Below are 24,965 nucleotides of genomic sequence, written 5' to 3' on the forward strand. Positions count from 1 at the left end.
AAAAAAAAAAAAAAAAAAAAAAACTTACAGCTAACATCATATTTAATGGTGAAATATTAAACTCTTTCTCCCTAATATCAAGAACAAGCCAACAATACCTGTTCCCATCATTTCTACTGAACATTGTACTAGAGGTCTTAGTGCAACAAGGCAAGAAAAAAGGTATAAAGGGTAGAAAGGGACTTTATTTTTAGATGGCATAATTGTTCACAAACAAAATCCTAAAGAATCCACAAAACTACTACTACCGTGTTTTTATGCAAATAACCTGCGCCTTCTACGTCTGTTTGCCAACCACACCCTCCCGTGAGTATTTTTGTAGGCACTACTATGCCAATTTTTTTTTTACAGCAACATTTTGAGTAAAAATACTGCATATCTAGTAAGTGATTTTATCAAGATTGAAGGATACACAGTCAAAATAATCAACTGTATTTCTATATACTAGCAACAAATAACTGGAAAATAAAAAGTACCATTTTCAATAGCATCAAAAAATAAAATACTTAGCAATAAATTTAATAGAAGAGTTTAAAACTCTGCCCTTAAAACTACAAAACATTGCTGAGAGAAACTAAAAACCTAGGTAAATGGAAAGATATACCATGTTCAATATTAATAAGATGCCAGTTGTCCCCAAAGTGTGGACTTTTCCAGAGAGAAATTCTCCTGGCCAAACCCCAGGGAGCCATCTCCTGGGGTTTTCTGACCCGACAGCACTCTGAGTCATTCCACACAATGCCAATCAAATTCCCAACACACCATTTTAAAAGAAATTAAGTTGATTTGAAAATTTATATGGATGCAAACGACCTAAAAGGGCCAAAACAATATTTAAAAAGAACAAAGTTGAAAGAACTCATACTAGCTGATTTCAAAGACAGCATGAGATTAAAAAAGTAGACAAGCAGATCCATAGTACAGAAACAGAGTCTAGAAACAGACCTATACATATTCAGTCATATTTGATTTTGTTTTTTGTTACAAAGATGCCATGGCAATTCAATAGGAAAAGGTAATTCTCTTCAATAAATGGTGCTGGAACAAATGGATAAACATATGGAAAAAAATAAACTTCAATTTCTTCTTCATATCATATAAAAATTTTAATGAGATGAAACACAGACCTAAATATAAAAACGAAAACTGTACTCTTCCAGAAGAAAACACAGAATATCTCCACGATGTTGGGACAGGCAAAGATTTCTTAGAGAGGACACCAAAAGCGCTAGTCATAAAAGGGAAAAAAAAAAAAAATGATAATTTGAACTTCATCAGAATTAAAAACCTTCAAAAGACACAGTCAAGAAAATGAAACAGCAAGCTATGGACTGGGAAAAATATTTTCAATACATATTATCTGACTTGTACCTCAAATATATACAAATAACATTTTTAACAGAAACACAGCTCAAACTACAAAAATGGGGCAGAGCATTTCCGTTTACAGCCTTGCTGTAGTAGAACAAACACTCTCACCTGAGAAGTATAAAGTATTGGCCCTTCAGTCTAACCCCAAGGCACCAACAGATATATCCTATGAGCACTTCCCAAAGCCAACAGCCATAGTGTGTCCCAAATCCCAGGGCTCAGGGATGCATACTGTTCAACAAGGAATCCCTGATCCCTGCTCTGGGCCTGGCCCTAAGCTGAGGCCCCAGAGATAAGTAACAATCCTGATCTGTAGCTCACTGATTTGCATATGGATCACTGTTAAAGAGAGGCAGGTCCTCAGATTTTACCTCTGGCATATATGGTTTACATGTGAAATTGCACATTCTTCCTCCCTCAGGGCCAAAGGATAGTGAAAATGGCAGAGGTTGTGGAATCAGGAGACCCAGATTCAAGTTCCCATTTGGCATCTGCATGACTTCATGCAAAAATCATTAGTCAGCACCTAAATTTTTCTCTTTGGAATGTCCACCAAAGTCATCTTCTAGGGATCATGTGAAAATATTTTACAAACCAAAAACCACTTATCCAAAGTAACTGAAAAAAGCACATGCAGCATAAATTTACACTTTATGACAAGAAATAGAGAAATCAAACAAAGTATTGGAAACAACGGAAGTGTCCATCATTATAAGACTGGTATACATAAATTAAAAAAAAACAAACCCGTTGCCTTTGAGTCAATTCCAACCCATAGCGACCATATAGGCAGAGTACAACTGGCCCATAGGGTTTCCAAGGAGCGGCTGGTGGATTCAAACTGCTGATCTTTTGGTTAGCATCCATACTATCACTATTGCAGCAGTAAAAGAAAAAAGTTAGAGCTATCTGTTCTCATACGGAACTGTCTTCCAAGATACAGGCTTTATGGGGAAAAACAAGATACAGAACAATGTGTATATTATGGTATAATTAGTATAAAGCAAAAATAGGGGTGGGGATATACACAGATATGCTTGAATGTGCATAGACTATTTCTGGAAAGAAATTAGAAATGGTACTAGAGTGGGAAACATACTTGTCATCTTTGTATACTTCGGATTTGTTTTCCCAACCATGAAAATGCATTACCCACTTTTTTAACAATTAAAAAATCAAGTTAAAATTAAAATGCTATAAGCACTAAATCCCCATGTGGCTGTAACCCAAGAAGAGCCCTATTCCCAATGGCCCCTCAACGTCTCTGGTGGTGGGCTGATTTTCCAGAGAGCAGCTCTCCCAGCCAAACCCCAAGAGAACCATCCTTGGGGGAAGGAGGCTTCTCACTCTACAACTCTCCTAATCATTCCTTCCTCACTTTGTCTATGCTAGCCTTGCTTTCACAGCAATGGCACCAGTAAACTTGGAGGCAGTAAGGAAGCTGAGGCAGACAGGAAGAGAGGTGCAGTTGTTAAGTGGTTTCCATCCCCTCCCCCGCCTTCCTCAATCTATCCTAATTAGTGTCATTCTTCCAAGGGCTCCCCAGATTCCACTCCTCATCTTTTTCCCTCTGTGCCTGGTACACTCTTCTGGGTCACCTTCTCACATCATTCATGCTGTCCCCAGGGCAGCTACAGGCAGCTCAGTCCCACCTGTCCCTCTAACGTGCATCACTGTGAACTCTTCCTTCCAGGCCCATCTCCTCCTCAGCCTGCCAGCAGGAAGGGCCACTAATTCATGCTCCAAGGCCAATGGGGACGTTTCATTGTTTTATCTGCCAAATTAGCTCTCAGCGTTCACTACCCAAAATGTCTGTCAGAACAGCAACTTCCTGTTCCCACAGATCAGGGGCTCAGGAACCTGTGGGTGACCACAGTAAAAAACCACTCCCAGGGTACAGGTTAAAAATTCTGAAACAGTTGTACACATATACTGGGATTGGACAAATAAGTGAATGGATGTTGGAGAGGGACGTTACAGATAAGCAAGGGGAGGAAGGCTAGAATAAACCATGTGGTGATGGATTAGAGCCAGAAAACTCATGTTTAGCTTAATATAGATACAGATGGTTAGATACAGAAATAACTATAGATATGTACATATGGGTTATTATGTTATTGTTTTTAGGTGCCATCGAGTTGGCTGTAAGTCACGGTGACCCTATGTATAACAGAAAATACTGCCTGGTCCTGTGCCATCTTCATGATTGTTGGTATGTTTGAGTCCATTGTTTTGGCTATTGTGTCAATCCATCACATTGAGGGTTTCCCTTGTTTTCGACGACCTGCTACTTTACCAACCATGTCCTTGGGTTAGTATACATACACACATATATTCCTTGCTCTGCCAGCTGAAAGGGCTTAGAAGCAACAATATTTCAGTATCAATGAGCACACCTACCATAAAGATCTTGGTTTCTAATGCCATTCCCCAATAAAAGGAACCAGAGCTCCTTGGAGAAATGGCTGATTCTAGGGCTGGGGCAGAGTATATATACAATGAGTCTGGAAATGTTCTAGAATCAAAAGGATGCAGGTATATTAAAGGGACACACACAGAAGGCAACCTGAAAGAGTTCCCAATGGGCAAGGCTGGAGCAGTTTGAACAACAAAATAAATAATGCAGCACTGAATTATAACTCAAAGTACCAAATGCATATCCATGGTCCACAGTGATAAAAATAAATGGCTAAATGAATAAATGGGGGAGAAGAGACAAATCTCCTGTAAAGCATAATTCCAAATAAAGTACATAGACAGTCCTCCCTCAAGGAGGTGGAGTTTAACTCCCTGTCCCTTGAGTGTGGGCTGCTTAGTGACTTGCTCCAAGTACAGTACTGGGGTGGGGGGAGTAACCTTATAGTGCAAAAATCTGGAAATCATTGCCTCAGCCAGGTGACCAAGGCAAACATCTTCAGTGACGTCACATGATGTCACGTACCTCGATGTGATGTGATGAGAAGGGCACTTCACCTCCGTGATCTTCCTCCCAAAAGCTCATACCCCTGTGCTAATTCAGTCAGGACAACATACCTGACCAGTCCTCCTCAAAACTGTCAAGGTCATCAAAACAAGGCAAGCCTGAGAAGTTGTCACAGACTAGAGGAGGCTAAGGAGTCATTAATACTGAATGGAATGTGGAATCTTGGAAGGGATCTTGGAACAGAGAAAACATACTGGGCTAAAGCTAAGGAAAGCCAAATAAAGAATGGACTTTAGTTAATAGTAACATGCCAGTACTGGTTCACTGTGACAAATGTACCACACTAACATGAGATGTATGGGGAATAAGATACATGGAACCTGGGTGTGGGGTATATGGGAACTCACTGTACTATCCTCATATTCAGTCTATCACTCAGTCTTATTGCCTCCTAAGTATCTCTCAAATTCAGCCTGTTCTCTCTACCTCTACCAGTACCACCCTAGACCAAACCATCACCATCTCTCACTTGGACCCAGCCATAGTGTCCTCGGTGGCCTCCTCACACCCATTCTGGGTGCCTCTCATCAGTCCTCCATCCAGCCAGAAGCTTAAACTCCTCCTTCCTTTCTCCTCCCTCCTTCTTCCCCTGCTTAAAACCCATCAGTGGCTTCCCTTTGCTCTCAAGGAAAAGGCAAATGGGAAGAGGATTTCCTGTCTCATTAGGCAACCCTAAGAGTGTCCAGAAGCCCAGTCAGGCCCTCTGCTCACCCCCTACCCTCTGTGGAGCTCCTGTAACTGGGGAAGGAACCTTGGTGGTTGGTACCATGCCAGGGTCCCCTCCTACTGGACAGGCCACCGAGGCCCTCAGGTCTGCATGGAGCCATTGAGTGGAGGAGCAAACAGACCATATGCTCCAACAGCTCCAATCCTACAATATCCTCTGGTTCACCAGAAGGGACTAAGTCCTCAAGAAAAGTTGAAATTATATGCAGTGTTCTAGGAACAACTGTGTAGTTTGAGGAAATGGGGCAAAAAATTCATTTTAGAAAGATTCCCCAAATCAGATAAATATAATCACTTCTGTGCTTTAACGTCTGCTGCATGACTAAATGCTCTATTTATTGAAAAGTAAAGATGTCCAGGTTGTGTGCGGGAAGGGGGTGTAGAATATACAACAGCAGATATAATGTGATTTCACTGATATAAAATTGACCAGTATGTCTGTGTCTTCACATAGCACTGTCTGAAGGGACACTGACAAAATGTTATCTGGACTTCTCACCAGGGGGTGATCTGAGGTTATTTTACATCCTTTTCAGTACTGTTGAATTTTTCATGATAACCATTTGTTATCACAATGTGAGTCTCCTCCTCAATTTGGAGGGGCAGGTGAAGCTTTGCCCCATGTCCCCCATGTGGATGCCTTTGTTGGTCCAAGACTAGAAATGAAAGAGGGTTCCTGCTGGCCAGTGAGAATGGCAGCTTTGCACAGGTGTAACCAGCCAAGAGAGGACCCAGTGCCGATCACCCACGTGAGTCAACAGGGCCTGGCCTCTGATGGACACACCTGAGTCTTGGGGTGCAGCGTGGGACATGCCCTCTGCATCCACAGCAAGGGTGAACTGTAAGACTTCTGTTGCATTACCAGGGAAGGGGAGCTGCCAAGGGCAGCAGCAGAAGAAAGCCTGCCGGAGGGTGCATCCACACGAAGGAGAGCTAAGTCACGGTGGATGGAGGACAGGCCTCACAGCACCAGCCCAAGGTCCACAGTACTTGAAGCAGGAGTACCCTGACTTCTCAGGTACGAGAGCATGGAAATTCCCTGTCTTTACTTCTGCTCCTCTGAGTTGGTTTCGATCACCCACAACCACACACAAACTGGCCTCTAGACACAGTGCTCCCTTCTCAGTGGTATCCAGGCCCTGCACCCTTGGCCCAAGCTTCCTACTGGGCCAGCCTGGGAGCAAAAGAGGACAGCCTTAGCCATCTAGTCCCTCTGCCTGCCTCCAGGCTAATGTGAGGGTGCAGCAGGGTACTGTGGGGGGCAAGGGAAGACCTCCCAGAGTTAGTACCCAGAAAGGGCTCTCTGAGCCAAGACCGGACGGAGGGAGAAGCGCATTTTCAGAAAAAATTCTCTGCAGGTTTACTGGCAGGGAGCACCCACTATGTCCAAAACAAAGCATCACTCACATAAGCTGCGAGGCCACAACTGGATGGAGCCCCACATACCATCCCCCAGCCCTTTGGTGGCTTCTAGACAGCCCTGCATGTTCCCCAAAGGCTGTCGCCCACATCCCAGGCCTGTGAGGCGGGGATGCCCGGGCCACAGAGAAGGAAATCTGAACCCAGAGCAGGTATGACCCCACATAGCCAATGGCGGAGCCAAGCGTCGAGCTCAAGTCAGCCTTATCCCAAACTCACCAGGGTGTCTCCCCCAAAAGGTGATAGTCCCTAGTTTCTTCCTACCTGAAGTTCTGCCACCGCTAGCACCCAGAGGATGAAAATCCTCTGGCTACAAGACCCCAGTGAAACAGGTGGCTCCTCCAGACCCCATGCATGAGCTATGTGCCCCTCGGCCCCGGGACACGTCCCTCCACAAATCCTGCGTGTACACGTGTGCACGCACACTAGCCAGCAGCTCCAACGCGTGTCAACATGTGGGTCTGCTTTCAATTGCGCTGGAACAATTCTACCTGATAAACAAAAACAGATCCAAAATAACCCTTGGCAAGCAGCATATTTTTAAAAGAAAGAGAAGGTCTGAATGAACTGGCAAGAGTAATGCTTAAGCAAACAAACTTGGTCAAGCCAAACATCCATTGTGCACATCAAAAGCCCTCAAAGGGCTCCCTGTGAACCGAGGCCGGCAGCCGGGAAGGAGGCTGCAGGGATGTACTCCTGGCCTGGAATGGGACAGCCACTACTTCCTGCCACTGGGCGCTGGATTTCCTGGGGGTCACAGGGTCAGACCACAAGCCGGGCAAAGAGGCCAGGATGCTGCTTATAGCAGGAAACAGCCCCTTCCACCTGGGCCTGTTGGGTAGGGACAGTGAGGGCATTGAACAGCACAGGACCTGGTGGGCGAAACTGGGCATCCTGGCTGGTGAAACACTGAGTCCCCCTGCGTGCTGGGCGGCTCCGGCCTATCCTGTTGAATCCACTCAGGTCCAAAGGCCAAGACAGAATCCTACCCCACTGTTACCATTATCTCCATAGAACACGGTAGCTCCCCATCCCACTGCGAACTGCAGAAGGGCTGAGGGTCAAAGGGCAAACTGTCCTCTGAGCTCAACTTACACAGCCAGCCAGGACAGCACAAGGAGCCGTGGCTCCATGCCACCACTCAGAGGGGGGCTACCAGAGAGGTCCCCACCTCTGAGCTCCAGGTCTGCCCTGCCCAGTCCCTTCAGCAAGACGCCGTCAGAGACCCACCTGCCAGGAACACTGCTCTCCATCACAGGGTGTCCATAGTGACAATTCACTAGGAGTGCTTCTCGTCCTCCATATCCAACCCCTTTATATCCAACCCCTCTGCTGCCTGGCTTCCTGGGGTTCTCCAGAGCCCCAGAGAGATCTGCCTCCTCACAGACTTGCCTCATCACCCCCATCCAACATACACAGCCTACAACTGTCCACAAAGTCACACTTCTGTAACACTGCTCTTAGCAGAAGTAGGCTAAAGCCTGCCCTAGACCCTAAGCCGCACTACACACACCCTCCTCTCAAAGCTCTGCAGTGTCAGCTGAGCCCAGGGGTCAAATCCAGGGACAGCTCTGGGACACACTCAAAGAGACACACAGGCAGGGTGGAGTGCTCTGAGTTGGGTTTCTCCTCACCTGCTAAATGGGAGAGTAAGTGTATCTGTCCTGGGGTTGTGGCAGAGCAAGAGCAAAGGGCCTGCTCTGGTACCTGAGCCAGAGCAGGCTTCTGATAAACAGAGCATGTTACTGCTGCCACCCTGCAAAAAGCAGTTTACTCAAGCTGCAGCAGGGTAGGTCCAGGAGAGCTTCATATCCCAACTTCTGGGAATACTATTAGCAAAGATGGCAGCCTCTGTGGAAGGGACAAGTACTTGTATGTGCTAATGTGTAGGAAGTACTGGGACAGCCAGAAAACGATTACCAACAACAAGGCTTCTGCGTTATCTTTGCAGAGAGGGACATGGAGAAAGAGGCAAAGTGTCAGCAAGGAGAAAGGAGTGGAAACAGGTGGTGAGGGAGTAGGAGGAGGAGAGGCCAGAAATGGGGCGGAGGGTGGGGAATGCTGCACAGAGGCACCTGGAGTGCTGCTGCCTGATGAGTGAGCCCACCAGGTCCCGAGGAATGCCTGGGCAGGACAAGAAGACACCTAGTATGTAAAGTGGTGCCCACAGCCCAGGCAGCCTGGGACAGAGCTCAGAGCGGGTGTCCACACAAAGGGGCTGGGGGCCAAGGACCTACCCCAGAAGGCAGGGATGAGGAGCCCACTCGAGCTTTCTAAAGAGAAGGGGGCCTATCCACAGAACAGTGCCAGCCAGCCCCTGGAGGCTCCTCAAGCAAGACAGCTGTCCAGGACTCGGTTGGGGCAGGAGGGAGAGAGAAGCAGGGAAGGGCAGAACAAAAGGCACTCTTCCTCTGGCTCTTTTCTACTTTTTCTTTCGTAAAAGACATACAAGAAACAGATTAATACAAGCTCATAAAAGATTTGAACACCAATTATATAGACTAGAACATGAGAGCTCTCTTTCAGCCCTAAATTCCACTTTTCCTCACTCCCCTAAGATGTAATCACTGTTCATCCGTTGTGTCCTTCAAGATCTTGTTTGATGCATTTGTAAACAAACATACGTAGAGTTGTGGGGTAAGGAATTTAACTTTACCCAAAGAATTTCGTCTTTGTCCTTGGTTCCTGAGAGATAACCTCTGAAATCTTGGGATTTCCCCAGTGACTGAAGTGTCTTTGATGAGGCCTCCAGACCACATCTACCTAAAAGTTACGCTAATGAGTTGACTCAGGTGAGGGCTGGCCAGGCCAGAAAGACCTACCTCATTATATCAGCCTACCTCAGGGACCTGGGGGTGGGGCGGGGGCTGATTCAATCAAGCAAGGATATTTGATGAGGTTCTGGGCACAGAGGCTCCACGGGCTTCCTGGTTGGTAAAAGACATCAATGCACGAGAAAGGGTAGTGTGTCCCTTTTTGGGACATGGAAGCTCCACGCTGGGAACCCTCCCAGACTTCACCCTATATGTCTCTTCATTTGTATCCTTTAAGTTATAATAAAACTGTCATCAGTATAGCACTTTCCTAAATTCTAAGAGTCGTTCTAGTGAATTACTCAACTCAAGGGAGTAGTGAGAGCCAGAAGATCAGAAGTGAGGAGGGCTGGGAACCTCCGAGCTTATGGGTGGCATCCTGAGAGTATAGATGGAACCTCCAAGTTTGTAGCTAGCAGGTCAGAAATGAGGGTGTCATGGGGATCCCGAAGCTTGCAACTGACATCTGAGATCTTGGACAGGCTTGGCAGTCTGGAAGACTGTGTGCTACAGAGAATGTAGAACAAGCTCTGGAAATGGAGAAACCCAAGTTTACGTCCCAGTTCCAATATCTACTAGCCACAGGGAAGTCACGTCTCCCCTCTGACCCTGTGGCCACCTCCTTCATGAGAAGACACCCTCCCACATGCTTAACCTTGCCAGTGCTCTATACAAGGAAGTTATGTGTCCAGGAAAGGGGGTCCCTGAAAAGGGTGGGTCCCTCAGACCCTGTCAAAGGCCAGGCAGCTGTGGAAACCAGGGTTCTCAATCAAGGCTGATTCTGCCCCTAATGGACAATGCGCAATGTCTGGAAATATTTTAGGTTATCACAACTGAGGATGGGGAGATGCTAGTAGCATCTAGTAGATGGAGGCTAGAATGCTGCCAAATATCCTACAATGCCCAGGACAGCCCCATAACAGAATCATTGGCCCAACATGTCAAGCATGCTTAGGCTTAGAACCCTCCTCTGCTCAGCCCCCGAAGGGTTAAACTGCAGCACTGCCCAGGCCACCTTCCCGCAAGGACTGCATTAAGGAAGCCAGCAGGGAGATGGGCTGCAGCCGTATGGTTCACATTAGCAGCGCTCTGCTTGGCAATGTTCCCTCTGGCTGGCTGCCCTCCCTCCCTGCCCCAACCACTCTCCATCCCAACTCAAAAGAAAATACCAGGATCCACATATAAAACCAGCTCACTCCCCTCCTGTCTCTTACACCAGTCTTGAATAAAACAAGCTCTTAAACTCCTGACCTTCCGCCCAGTCACCCCTGTTTCAAAGCAGCGGTGGCGGGGTGCCCGTGGTGGGAGCAGCGCTGTCCTCCCAGTTACCCGGAGGCTCCGCAGACCAGGCTGGCACTGGGCAGGCCGAAGCAGCTTTTCCCAAGCCGAGCCCAGGGTGTTTGTGATCTTAGAGAATGCACACTCTCCCCAGAAATGGCCCCCACCCCGATCCTAAAATGCCAAAGCTGGAGCTACTTAAACCCTCACCTTTCAGAATGAAGAAGGGCTCCCAAGCTAAGATCAAGAAGAGGTTTGGGTGCATTTAAACATCAGAAATATAACCTTAGACTAAACAGCTGAATCTTGCTTTTTAACTTTTCCAGCCAGAGGCCCCAATTGCAAAGGCTAAATACACCAATAGCTCACAAACGTGTCTTACTCCAAACCTCTCTGAGTTGCAGACCCCTTGTCTTCTAGACCTCACCAACTGGATGCCCCCAAAACACCTCAAACTTATTAAGAACAAAACCCATCCCAGGCTCTCCCCACTCTGCCTCCACACCCAATTCCAGGCCTTCCAGGGTTCCCTCCCCAGCAATGGCACCACCAGCCAGCCTGGCACTCAAGCAAAGATCCAGGATTCATCCTTGACAGGCCTCTCCCCATTCACCTTCCCCATATTTATTCCATCACCAAACCTTGGTAATTTCACCTCCCAAATACCCCTTAAGTCCTAGTCTTTGCCACCAGCCTAGTCTCAGCCCCCTCAATCTGCCTGGACTACTGCAACAGCCTCATAGCCAGTCCCCAGAAATGTACACTGGCCCCCCTCCAATCCACTCTTCACACCATCTGTCTCTCTCAAACACACAAGTAAATACATATGCACACACAACACTCCATCCTTAAAAACCCTTCCCCAGCTTCACCATGCTTCAAAGCCCTTCACCTGCATTATCAAACCAGACTAACATCTTGAACTGGCTCAGGAGGCCCAACATGGTCTGCTCCCATCTACCTCACAGCCTCATCTGGCACCTCTCACCCTGCCTCTACTCCCTGGGCTCCAGCCAAATGCCTTTCTTTCAGGTCTTCAAGTTCACTAAGCCATCTCCCACCACAGGGCCTTTGCACTTACTGTTTCCTCTGTCTGGACCACTAACTACACCCACACCTCAACTCATTTTCTCCTAGACAAGTCCTCCTCATCCTTCAGATCCAGGACCAGCTCTGACCCTCAGTCTAGGTCAGTTCCCGTGCTCTCTGAATCTCTCAGAGACCTCTACCCTGTTCTCAAAGGCTCTATCACAGCCTAACTGTACATGTGCATGTGTGTGGGGAAGGACAGTGCCAGACAGGGAGGCCAGCAGGCAAGCAGATGCAATTATACAGACCAGTGACTCATCCTCATCTACATACCCATGTTTTATGTCTTTGCAAACACTGGTCACTAACAACAAGCCAAGGAGGTGGCTATGCTGCCTGATTTGGGGTGGCGGGGGGGGGGGGGCAGCCTGCAGCTGTGTACTTACAGACAGCTCAACAGCCCACAAAAGCCTGGCTCAGACTCTGAATTACTCTTGCCCAGAATTAGCTCATTTAAATACTTTTGTGGGGGGGACTTTGAATGGCTGGAATTATTTTTGAACGTTATAATTAAGCTTTTTAGCAAAACTTCAATTAAAAGCAGGCAAGTGTCTTTATTTTAATAAGGCATCTCACTTGCCCTTTCCTGGTGATTATTAGAAGCTGACTGTGAACAATTAAAGCAATGTTTACGGTATTTTTATTATTCTTTTATTTCTTAGAAGAAGTATAAATATTTAAGTGGTGCATTGGCTTTATGCACATTCAGGAAACATTCAACTTTCTTTAACAAGAAAAACACAAACAAAAAGGTCATAGCAGAAACCCAAAACTTGCCAGGGTAGTCAGGGGATTCATCACGGGCTGCAGGTGGGGCCTGCCTTGGCCTGAGGCACCAGGTCAGAGGGACTAGAAAGGGGTGGTGAGAGGCAGTTGGTCGTGCTGACTGACTGAAGCAAGGGGAAAGGAAACTCATCCTTACTGAGCACTTGCTGCATTTTCAGTCAAACCCAAACTCCTTGCTGTGGCCCTCAAGGCCCTCAATGACCTGCTCCTGCCTGACTTTCCCCGTTCCCTTCCTCTCTCCTCTCCCTCACACGGTGACAGCCTCCTCCTGGCTGGCTGCTACCACCTCAGGAACTGGCTCTAGCAGTTCCCTCTGACTGAAATGCTCTTCCCCTAGATCTCTGAATGGCCAGATCCTTTTTGTCTTTTAAGATTCAACTGGGATATCACCTCCTCAAAGACAGTGCTCCTGATCTAAAGTAGACTCCCAATTCTATTTATTCTCAATCACTTCACCATAAGGAGATCCCTGGATGGCGAAAATGGTTTGCACTCAGCTGCTAACCTAAAGGTTGGTGGTTCGAACCCACCCAATGGTGCCACAGAAGAAAGTTCTGGCGATCTGCTTCTGTAAAGATTTCAGCCAAGAAAACCCTATGGAGCAGTTCTACTCTCTAACTACATGGGGTTGCCATGATTCAGAATCGATTCAACAGTAATGGGTTTGGGTTTTGGTTTTTCATCATAAGGTAAATTAGATAATTTATTTGCTTATATGCCTACTATCAGAAGGTAAACTCAGAACAGAAACATGACCTGCCTTATTCACCTCTAACCCTACTACCTGCCCAGTACCCAGCATGTAGCAGGTAATCAATGATACATGATGAATGAACATGCTAGTCACTTTATATAACATTTTCATCTCCTTTTACTTCCCACAATCAGCCTATAAAGTAAGCACTGTTATTTACCTCATTTTGCAGATGAGGAAACTGAGGCTCAGCGATGTTAAGTTACCAAGGTCACAGAGCAAGTGGTAAACCAGGGACCTGAACCAGCTCTGTCTAACTCCAGAGCCAAGCTCTGTCCAGGGTTTTTCCCCATTGCCTGATATAAAAACCTCCTCGGTTCTTATAGTAGTGATGATTACAAACATCAATTCCCTGGCTCCTGCTGACTGGGAGTCAGGATCTCAGGCAGGACCAGGAATTTTTAACAAGCATCCCAGGTGATTCTTAATGGGCCACCCCAACCCCCAGCTGAGTTTGAGAAACAATGAATTAGACCATGCTAAGCTCAGAATCTCACTGTCAAAGGGCAAGAGCAGAGCTTGCGTGTGGTAACTTAGTCTAATCCTGGGAGAGTGGCAGGGGACCAAAGCCTTCAGATTAAGCCCAGAAGAGTGTAGAGGGTCAAGAAGGGACTATGGGGAAAAGCTGGAAGAGGGGCCAGAGCTGGGAAGGCAGGGTGGCTGGGAACACAAGCTGGACAGGCAAGAGGGCGTGAAGGAGGGGGACAATGGTACCTGTGAGCCTCCCAACCCCACATGGCCCCTAGAAGGGATCTCATGCCTAATTCCTGGGTGCAGCAGTGTCTTCCCAATAGGACAAAACATCCTCTCAGGCCACATGCCACTTGGCCTGTGGACCTCCTCTTCCAGACTTTGGCTCTCAGAACTTCCTTCTGCCGCCCAAAGCCCTGGCTCTCCTGACCCCAATCACCTCTGGGTCAGGTCCTGTGTCAGACCTCCAGCCTGGACTCCCTGATATGCCCCTACCAGTACTGCCAACCCCTACTCACTCAAATATCTCATGGACACCTTTCAGAAGATCACCAAAACTACCTACTGACCCCTCCTCTACCCAGACTCCACTCACAATAAACACCAAGTTTTCCCTTAGCCAAACTAGGAATTTCCTCAACTCTGGGATAGTCCTTCTGCTTGGAATGGCCCAGCAAACTCCCGTCATCCTCTGAGACTCAGCTTCCCTACCCCTTGTCTAGAAAGCTCTCCTGGGTATCCCCATGGCCCTCCAGGTGCCAGTCTCACCAGCATCTTCACCACACAGAGATGAGGTATCTGCCTGTCTGCTGGCCCATTAACCCCATCCCACTGCAGCCCCCAGAGGCCAGCCCCAGACTCTGACTTCTTTCAGTGGCCCAGTCCCCAACATGAGATGCATTAAGAGGACTCTGGGAAAGCTGTGGGTAGGGCTGGCTGCATGGGTGAGCTCAGAAGGGGCCTGCATGATGGCCACACTTTCCATTCGCACCAGAACTTGGTTTGAATGTAGAAACAAGGCAATGGACTTCTAAGAAACATGCATGGCCAAGGTACCCCATCATATTCCTTCTTACTCATGCCACTTCCCTATATGGGGAAACCACTTACCCTGAAAATGATGACACAGGAGGAAAGGGAATGATGGCTCCCATGATGATGGCAACCCATGGCTCCTCCTTTCAGACCTTCCTGACTCACAAGTAAGCTAGAGGTAGAGAGTGTTGGTAGTATATACTCGTATTAAGAAATGAAATAAGAACAGGTGAGTTAGTTTTGTACAGTGTTTCCACTATTCTGGTGAGAACAAAATACATATGCACGTACAACCAACATGACTTGTGTAATTCTGATACCACTTATGAGTTAAATGCTCTTATATTTGCATTTAAAAGTAGCATTATACAATATAAATATGAACCATAATATCCAGACCAATAATTTAAGTTTTTAATTGTCTTTACTCGGAAGCACATTAAATAGCAGATTTTAAAAAAAAATGACAAATTGAGATAAGAAAGGAAAAAGCTTCGTATTTTAGTATATTTAACAACACTTGGAGCACTGGTGGCACAGTGATTAAGAGTTCAGCTGCTAATCAAAAGGTCGGCAGTTTGAATCCACTAGCCACTCTCTGGAAATCCTATGGGGCAGTTCTACTCTGTCCTATAGGGTAGCGATGAGTCGGAATCGACTCAACGGCAACAGGTTAACAACACTTTGAACAAGAGGTTCTTGCATCTTCATTTTGTACTGGGTCCCAAAATTATATAGTCAGTCCTGACTGCTGATTTGTAAGGGCAGAGACCAGGCCTTTCAGTGCAGCACTCATCACTAGGCCTGGCAAAAGTGAACATCAGTGGGCTGCTCAATAAAAATTTGTTGGATGGACGAACAGACAGAGACTAACCGATGGCTGGATGGATGAGTGGGTGGATAGATGCTCTCTCAGCAGCCACTCTGACTCCATGCTGGCAGCTCCTTCCCTGGACCTCAGACAGGTCAAAGACCAAATATTCCTTTGTGGGCCAAATAGCACCCACACTGATGTTAGGCAGAGCCTAGCACCAGTCGATTTGCCACTAGCCAAGCACTTTCTGCACCAAGGCCACTTCCAGCTGGTGCTCTGACCCTGGCTGGGCTCCCGCTTCCTGACAGTGGAACCTCTCCCTCAGGCCCCTAGATGTCTGCACCCCATTGTTCTAGGGCCTGCCAGGCCTCTGGCTCACTGCCAAAGCACATTTTCAAGGCCCCTTCGTTGACATGCACATAACATTCAAAGTGACCACAGCCCACAGCTAAGCAGAGGAAAATGGCAGCACCCAAGGGGCTGCAGACACAAAGTTTGGGCAAGGCCTCACTCATTTCACCCTCACTGCTTCACAACCTGTGACAGTCCCACTGGGCTGAGTCAGAATTTCCCCCAAAGTTACATGACCACTGAGGGGTAAACAAGAGTGTGAAGGCCCCCTCAGGAGGACCCACCTTCATGTGAAGACTTACTTATGAATGTGGCCTGACAGTACCACAGAGGGCCACAGCATCAGCTAAGATGTCCCAATGTGGACAGGGACCACACCTGGCACAGTGTCCAGTCCGTGCCACAGCACTCCACAAATGTCCTTTGTAACAAAATCACTACCTGTTCCTAAAGCAATAAAACTGATTTAATTTCCCTCAAAATCTTTTATAAATGAGAAGGATTTTTCACACAACAACCTGCAGTGTGATGGCACCATGAGTCTCCCAAGGCTGCTCTGGGTAGGATCCACACTGACCCAGGTTCCCCCAGCGTGCAGCTTTCACCAGGAGATGCCCAGAGGCCCATAAGCACTCCCACCTGCTCACTTTTGCTACCTCCATGTCTGCTCACCACCCAGCAACTCCCTGGATGCCACCTCACTCCACCCTGAGGTGTGCTGGGGAGGGTGTCAGGGGACCAAGGCATCATGTGGAGATGGAAGAGGGGGTGATGATGACAGCTAATGCTCACTAAGTGCTCACTCTAACCTAGGCTCTGACATTAAGTGTAAGCCCTGCACCATCTCTCAGAGGAGGGTAATATCATTCCCACTTTATAACTAAGGAAACAGGGCAAGTCTGCAGGATTCAAATCCAGGCAAAACAGCTCCTGATGCCCTGTTCTTCACCTCCACGTGACAGCGCCCTGCACTGTAAAGCACAGGGTATACATGAGCAGTGGTGCTGCCCTCGGTCAGGAACAGGGGTGAAGAGGGGAGAGGCTGGCATTCTAAGATGGTCATTCCATTTAAAGAAGCAGGTGCAGGGAAAAGCCTAGTAGACACAGGCAACAGACCCCCAGGAAAGGGTTGGGAGGGCTGCAGCTCGGCCAGGGCCCAAGTGGAAGTCTATACAGCCACCCAGTGCTGGGCACCAGCTCAGAACTCATACCAAGTATGGCCAGGCTGGGCTGGCAGCTTGATGAAGGGTGCCCACCTCAGCAGTGGAGGAGGGCTACACCAGGGTAGGCTGCACAGCTGGGCCGCTGTCACCCTTCTGTAAAAAGACACCACTTGGACTGCAGCAGGCACTTCCCCCATGCTGCGACCTCGGCCGGGTGAGCCAGATGGCCTTTCCATAGGTGGAGGATTTTGTGAACCACTGTCACCTCTCAGGAGCTAAGACAACCGCTATGATAGGTCCAGCCCTCATCTCAGCACAAGAAGCTAGCTGTACCCGCTGTTCAGACACCGACCCGAGGTTGACCTCGGGGATTCCAGCCAGCCTCTCAAATGAGGGCTCACTTAAAGCCCTCAGGAGGATAAGGCAGAATGAGGCGGCGCCTCTAAATCAGTTCCAGCAGCTTCAGCGTCTGAGGGTCCCTGGACCATTCTGTGTAAGAGGGGCACGGGCCCAAGGGCTCATGGCTGCCCACACCCACCCAGGCAGCTGGGACGCATACTCAGACTCTGGGTGCCAGAGCCGAATCCAGGGCTCTTCAATGACCAGCTTGGACAAGATTTTAACCTCCTGATGCCTCTGTCTCATCATCTGTCAAACGGGGAACAGTAACAACGCTGCCTCAGAGAGTTGTCGAAAGCCTTGAAAAAATGCACAGACAGGTCTGAGAACAGGGCCTGGCACACAGCAGGCTTTCAGAAAACACCCAACAACCATCCTAAGCTGCCACCCATTTAGCCACCTTCCCTGGGCCCACTCATGACCTGCTGCGCTTCAGAATCCGTGAACTCTGAAAGCCATCAAATGCTGAGAGAATCTGAGAGCCACACAGGCCCGATCTCAGGCAGCCTCCTCTATTTCCCACCAAACTCTGTGCAGTCGGGCCTCTGGGTTCCAGCCCCAGCCCTGTGCACGGACATGTCAGCATGAAGCAAAGGGAGGCTCACACACAAAACAATGAGAGGGGACAGGTCTTCTAAAGTGCAAGCTGGCACTGGTACATCTTGGTGCAGCTGATTCTCCAGAGACTGATGTCAAAGGCATAAAATTCACTAGGGATTGAGGGGTGAGAAAGAGCTCGAGAAATTCCACAGAAAAAAGGGCTGCAGTGAGGCAGCATCTCACAACTCTCGAGATCTTTAGGATGCTAAACAGACCTCTGTGAACAGCACTTACAAGAAGAAACCTTCTGAGTCCCTGCCTCCTCTTCAATCAATCTCTGTCCTCACCTGTGATGTCCTTCCTGAGCTAGGTCTCGTTGGAGAGACAACAGGATATTACAACTTGGCTGCAGATGTGACTCACATGCCCAAGCCAAAGAAAACCAGGACAGAGGCAAAGGCCTCGCAGAGCCCGAGTGTCTGTCTGGGATGTGCAGGCGAGCAGGGCTCAGGCCCACCTCCCAAGTCACTGTGCCCTGGGGAAGACAAGATTCAGAGTTGTGATGACAGTAATGATAAAGACACAATCTCTTCAAGCAGGCCTTACCACAAACACATTATGAGGGTCTCGTTAAGTCTGCACAACTACCCCATGAGAACACTGAGGCTGTGTGAGGTGAAGGATCAGCCCCCACAGTCAGTGATGGGAGGGACTCAGGCACAGCCCACCTGTGTCTGAGCCAGAGCTGCAGAGGGGGACACACGAGAGCACCAAGCGAGTAAATGCCTAGCAGTTTCACCTGTCCAACAACTACTCTGCATTTTCTGGTAGTAGGATCCCAACGTGCCTAGGGAACCACCCATCCCAGTTCCACCCCACCCCCAGCTCCAGGGTGGATGTGGAATCTGCACCCGCCAGACGAGACCCATTCCTACCACGTGCTCACAACTACGGAGGACAAGAAGCCTTTCCACCGCTGTCATTCAGGAGGCTCTGGGCCACAAGTGATGGATAAGCCTGACTGCAGCAGGAAGGACACTTAGTCTCACACAAAGCCTCACGTCGAAGCAGGGAAGACCCGGCACACCATGTCAGGGTGCAGGCTTGCCTCCTGGTGACACTCCTCTTGCCTCGGTCTCTTTTTCTGTTTGCCTCACCGCCAGCTGAGATCGAGATGGCTGCTTAGCCCCTCAAGTCCAGGCCTCGTGTCCTTCCTCCATTATCTAAAGGAAGGAGAAAGGTTGTCTTCTCCTGTAAGAGTTTCTTAGATGCAACGAAACCTTTTCCCAAGTGCCCAGGAAATGTCCCCCAACATCCATCCAATTGTTCCGAATTGGGTGGCACGTGCCTGGTGGGATTCTCACTGATCAACTTGGTCTGCCGGCACAGAGTGGTATGCGGAGTTACCCACACAAACAGTGCGTGCCTGGGCTCGCAGAGGGAAGATGGGCAGCCTCTGAGTGGAGCCCAGCAGAGCCAGGGCTGCAGAGAAGCAGCAGGTCTGACTACACAACTCCCCAACAGTTTAGTAACCTTTGCCAAAAAGTGTCCCATCACGCTTAAGCCAATTTGAGTTGGGTTTCTGTCACCTGCAACCAGAGTCCTGCTGAATATACTGACAGCGGTGTGTGGTCTTGTATGGCTCTGGGATGAGATACTGAGGCAGTAAAAGCAATCGAAGAGATCACAACCTGCGTTCAATGTCATGCATAGCACTTAGACCTTACCCATCAGTGATGAGGTCCCAGTGAAGGATCTGAACAGGAGAACAGCACAAACACAACTCAGCTTACCAAGGCCCTCCGTCAGACAGGCTGGCACTGGAGGCAAGGTATGGAGCAGATGCTGGTGACAGCAATAAGGCGGAACCCTGACAGTGGCTGAGGGGCTGATGAGGAGAGTCCTAAGGCAATGTGCCCCTCCTCAAGCAGACCTCCAAGTGAGGGCTGATCTGCCCGAGGGTCACTTGTGTCTCCCTCCAGCTTTTCCAAAATCTCCCTGGATTTCCTTGCCTACCTTTCTCTCCCTCCTCTTCCCTCTCTGCTCTGAACATCTGCAAGCTGTTCTGCCCCACCCATTCCCACCGAGCCGGGGAGTAGCCCCAGCTCTGTGCATCTGGCACACAGGGCCACGTGTACGGCACAGAGAGCAGGCATCAGGACTTCAACTGGCAGAAAACAAACCACCACAAAAACATCAAATTCACAAACGCCTTCGTTCCTTGATAATATGAACATGTAAAAATCGCCTATCTTCTGAAACAGGAAATAGTTAAGGATACAGATCACTCCTTGTGTTTTCTAGATGAAAAACAGAGGCAGAAGGAGCTAGGTTTCGAGAGCTCATTCCAACAGGTGGCTCGGGAAGCCCGCCTCCGTCTCCCTGGGCACTTGATTTGCAAGCACTTATCTGAAAATGAGCCAGCTTCTGAGACAGGGCACATCTCCACAGCTGCTCGTGGATAAAGTCATCAAGATGCAGGCCTCTCAATGGAGGCACAGCCAGAGCAGGAAGCAGCCAACCGCCCAGCTCGAGTTTCTGTATCTGTGCCTGGGGCAGGGCCAGCTACTCCAAATACAGCCCTCAAAGGTCATTAATTATCACTTTCAAATCAAAATCTTATTAGCAAACAAACTGTATATTGGCTTTATAGACCTTTTCTCACTATTTTATTCATCAAATATTTTTTAGGGGCCTCCTGGGGCTAAGCCCTAGGGTGAGTCCTAAGAACACATGAAGGGACAGGATACTGTCCCTGCTCTCCAGGGCTGAGCGCAGGAGGAGGCGCAGGCACGAGGACACATACGGGCAAGACTGTGGCTTCACTGCAAACCTGAAGCATGCACCAGGTCACAGGTACTGGGTCATATGCACTTTCACCACAAGTAGGTGAAACCTGAGCTGGGCTTGGAAGGTGTCTCAGTCATCTAGTGCTGCTCCAACAAAGATACCACAAGTGGATGGATTTAGCAAAGAGAAGTTTATTCTCTCACAGTCCAGTAGGTTACAAGTCCAAATTCAGGGCCCCAGCTCCAGGGGAATGCCTCCGCTCCGGAGGAAGGTCCATGTCATCAATCTTCCTTTGGTCTGGGAGCATCTCAGCGCAGGAACCTCAGGTCCAAAGGACGCACTTTGCTCCTGGCACTGCTTTCTTGGTGGTATGAGGTTCCCATGTATCTCTGCTCGCTTCTCTCTTTTATATCTCAAAAGAGATTGCATTAAGACACTAATCTTGTTAACCTCGTCAGTATAAACGCAGCACAGTGATAGAATTTACAACACATGAAGAGATCACATATAATCTCATCATAGTGGTAGAGTTTACAACACATAAGGAAATCACATCAGATAACACAATCATACAATACTGGGAATCGTGACCTAGCCAAGTTGCTACACACATTTTTTGGGGGACACAATTCAATCCATGACAGAAGGTGTAAAAGGAATTCCCAACAGAACACATCACAGGTAGGGAAACAGCCCTGCAAAGGCTCCAAGGTGAGAAATAGCACATGAGTGTTTGGCAACTATAAGGAGCTGCCAGCCACTGGAGGCAGGGAAGGGCAGGTCAGGAAGAGCAGCATCTGCAGGCCTGCTTGGGCAAGAAAAGTGGATTCTTTCCAGATGACACAGTCTTATCTCGTACTTGTGATTAGGTTCCAAGAGCAAAGGGAGAGGTAAGAATAACAACACCTAGTATATTTAAGATTTTCTTTTTCCTTTCTAGTTTTTTTTTTTTTTTTAAATAAAGAGAAAAATAAATTCGAATATGGACTTGATTTGGAGGAACATACTATCAAATTATGAACTTTCCTCTGTAAGTTTTATCACCAAATAGGTATCAGAATTTATCTAATAACATCTGTCATCATTCTCAGAAAACGGACTTGGATTCATAAGGGGTTGCAAAGCATCTTTCCATTTCAATAATTCATTTTGTGGCCCTGTTAAGAACTATTTCCTTACATCAGTAAAGTACCCTGCCATTTCCTACTTCTAGAGCCCAAAATCGAAGTTAACAACATGAAAATAAAATTGGATGGCAATGATAATGATGACATAGTATCAACTATTGAAATTTGTTGTGCGCCCCTAGGTGCCAGGAGCTTTGCATGCACTATCCGTAGTCCGTGCCACCCCACTTCCCATCTTTCAGAGGTCTGGACACAGCCATGCACATAGGAGTCACTATGCGTCTTTGCTGAGTTAAGAAACACAGAGGCTGAGGGACTTGTGGCTACGGGGCTGCTGAATGACAGACTCCGCCCTCTGAATGCCCAGCTCGGCTAGTCCTCTATGGTCTGTGGCTTTGACACTTTCTGATGTTACAACCCTGATAGCCAATCGCCACTAGAAGCATCTCTAGCCAAGGGCGTTAGCCATCTGCACCACCCAGGACTGTAAAAAAAAGATAATCAAGTACAGAATTCCACCACTGATACACAGAAGGCAAAGGAGGGTTCAGAGTCACTCACTTATTTCATACCTACTAGTCTGCAATCCCAAGATCAGAGGCTCATCAGAGAGGCATTTCCCAGGCTGAGGACTGAGAAAGCTGAAACACCTGAGGAGAAGGCTGGCACACCTCAGGAAGTCAGGAGTTAAACCATTCTGGGGTTTAAACGGGATTTTTTTGTGTGCTCCTTCACCCCCTGTTCCCCCAACATTTCTTTGCTCGCTAATCAGCCCCAGGTGGGGACGGACGTGGGCTGCAGGGACAGGAGCCAGGCATGGCCCGGGCCAAGAGGGGAATGTGACTGTTTATTTGGAATGGCTGTGTCCCGCCTCTGAGGGAGTTCAAGCGGTCAGATGTGTCCGAGTCTATTAGTGAAATCTGACAGGGATGTCACTGTGTTTGGGAAGAAGCCGTCTAGTTGAAAAGCCCCTGCCCTGCAATGTCCTCAGTGCCCTACAGGCTCCGGCCTCCCATTTTGAGTAGTGGAAGGCAGAGGTGGGAAGAGGTCAGAAGGAGTTGTGAAACTCGGCCTCTTCTGAAATGTGCTTTTACACATTCTGAGGCCTGGGGAAGAACTCAGCAGGGCAGACCTGCACACCAACCAAGTTGCTCCTGGGCTGGGGTGTCTGCTCAGGAGGAGAGGAAGCACTCTGGCCAAGGTCTGCTCTGGGCTCCAGAGGCAGCATGGCACAGTGCACAGAGTACAGTCTTCAGGGCTGAACAAGTGACTTCAAGTCTTGGCTATGCTCTCGGATTACCTGACATCCCGGGCCCAGATCTCCCACCTGTCAGATGCGCCTCACAGGAAAGGATGAGCAGAGCTGGCCGTGGGTCTGCAGCAGCTCTGATTCCAGCACTCACAGGTAGGGCCCTGTTAACGCCAATGGGCCCTCTGCTCACGTGGTCCATGCAACAGGGCACTGCAATTTCTCCCGGGAAAGGCAAAGCTCAGAGGGACTGAGGAACTTGTCCCACCCCATGGCTTTGCCTCCCATATGGCAGCAGACACCAAGAGGGCTGAAAAGTAGACTAGGGGAAAATGGCACACCAAAGCAAGAGGAGAATTACATGTATATCTGCCCAAGCACTACAGACCAGTAATGGGGATCCTGACAGGCAAGTTCCACGTTTATAAAGAAGAGTAGCCAAGGCTTCAGAAGACACCGCTCAAACATCTCTGCCAGCTGTCCATGGCTGACCAGACCCACCTCGCTGCCCCCCCACGCCCCGGTCCTAGTACTGCTGCCCCTGGACCTGCAGTCACGTACCTTCTCCTCCCTCTAAAGCCCCAGGTACTTCCCATTCGAGGTCTACTCACCCGCTCTAGAGTCCAGACACTGTCTCCCTACCCCCAGCTCCTCCCCCAGGCCCCCAACATGTTTCCTCCCAGGGCGGAAGGGACACCAGGTCATGGTGGCCAACAGGGGTCAGCATTAGGGAACACAAGGACTGGAAAGAAATGTAGCATCTTATTCAGTCTACATTCCGGCTGAGAATTAGCACATAGTCACAACCATCTTCTTAATTTTGTTAGATATAAATTTATCTTATTTTGATAATTTGGGCTTTAGTTTTTAAGATCTGTACTTTTAGTCCCTGGCTTAAGGTGGGTTTTATTTAAGTGGTCCTTTTCCAGGACAAATGGTCTACACTTAGTAGAGCTACTGCAGGCAGTGGAGGAGGGTTATCAACCACAGTGTACAGGGGAGGCCCCAAGACTAAGGGAAGAGCAAGGCTTTGCCTCCCCGCTCCTGCTGACATATCCAGAAGCCCTGGCACCTGGCCAGAGAAGGACCTTGAAAAGAAGCCTTTCTTTTTGGTTGGTCCTCCTGACTACCCCTACAGGAGGAAGCAACAGCCACACCACCATAAAATGGGGGGAGGGTAAGACTTGAACTCGAGATTTCCTTCATCTAGGGAAGCCCTGGTCATTCCTCTAACCCCTGAAGTGCCCCCTTTCCTAGGTCCAACCAGAATGGCAAAAACAGGCATGGGCAGGCGCACTGCCCTCCCTGGCCTCTCGTCCCCCAGGGTCCTGGCCCAGCGAGCCAGACTTTAGAACCTGCCTCAACACAGCACTCCAGGTAGCCATTCCCAGTTAGCATGTGCATTGAATTCCCTCATCCATAGGGCTATGAGAACTTTCTCAAGTTTCTCCATTAGCTGGCATTGTCTGGCTAAACCTACAGGGCTGAGTGACACCTAGGGAGCAGCCAGACCCCAGCACCCCAATGTAGCCTCGCTGGCTCTAACTAGCTCCTTCTTCCACCTTCCACCTCCCCTAAAGGGAACAGCAGTCAGTGAGGCTATAAGCTTTTCTTGTCCAGTGAAGTAAAACCATAAGAAAAGTCCATGGGGTAAGTGGTATGTCAAGGCCACTGGACACCTCTGAACTCAGAGCCCAGCCATGGTGCTCAAAGATGTGGTGAAGGGGAGACTCCAGCTAACCATCCTTCGCCCAGTACTCAGAGGAATAACATGGGACCTGCCACTGTCACTGGGAGTGTGAAAACT

General features: G+C 48.6%; 1 protein-coding gene across 1 annotated transcript in view; it reads right to left on the minus strand.

Moving 5' to 3' along the window:
• The window catches only part of EEFSEC (eukaryotic elongation factor, selenocysteine-tRNA specific), a 297,040-nt gene that overhangs the window by 144,161 nt on the left and 127,914 nt on the right, over nt 1-24,965 (minus strand). The window lies entirely within an intron of this gene.

Source organism: Trichechus manatus, unplaced genomic scaffold (assembly GCF_000243295.1).
Source record: "Trichechus manatus latirostris isolate Lorelei unplaced genomic scaffold, TriManLat1.0 scaffold00001, whole genome shotgun sequence".
Taxonomy (NCBI): Eukaryota; Metazoa; Chordata; class Mammalia; order Sirenia; family Trichechidae; genus Trichechus; species Trichechus manatus.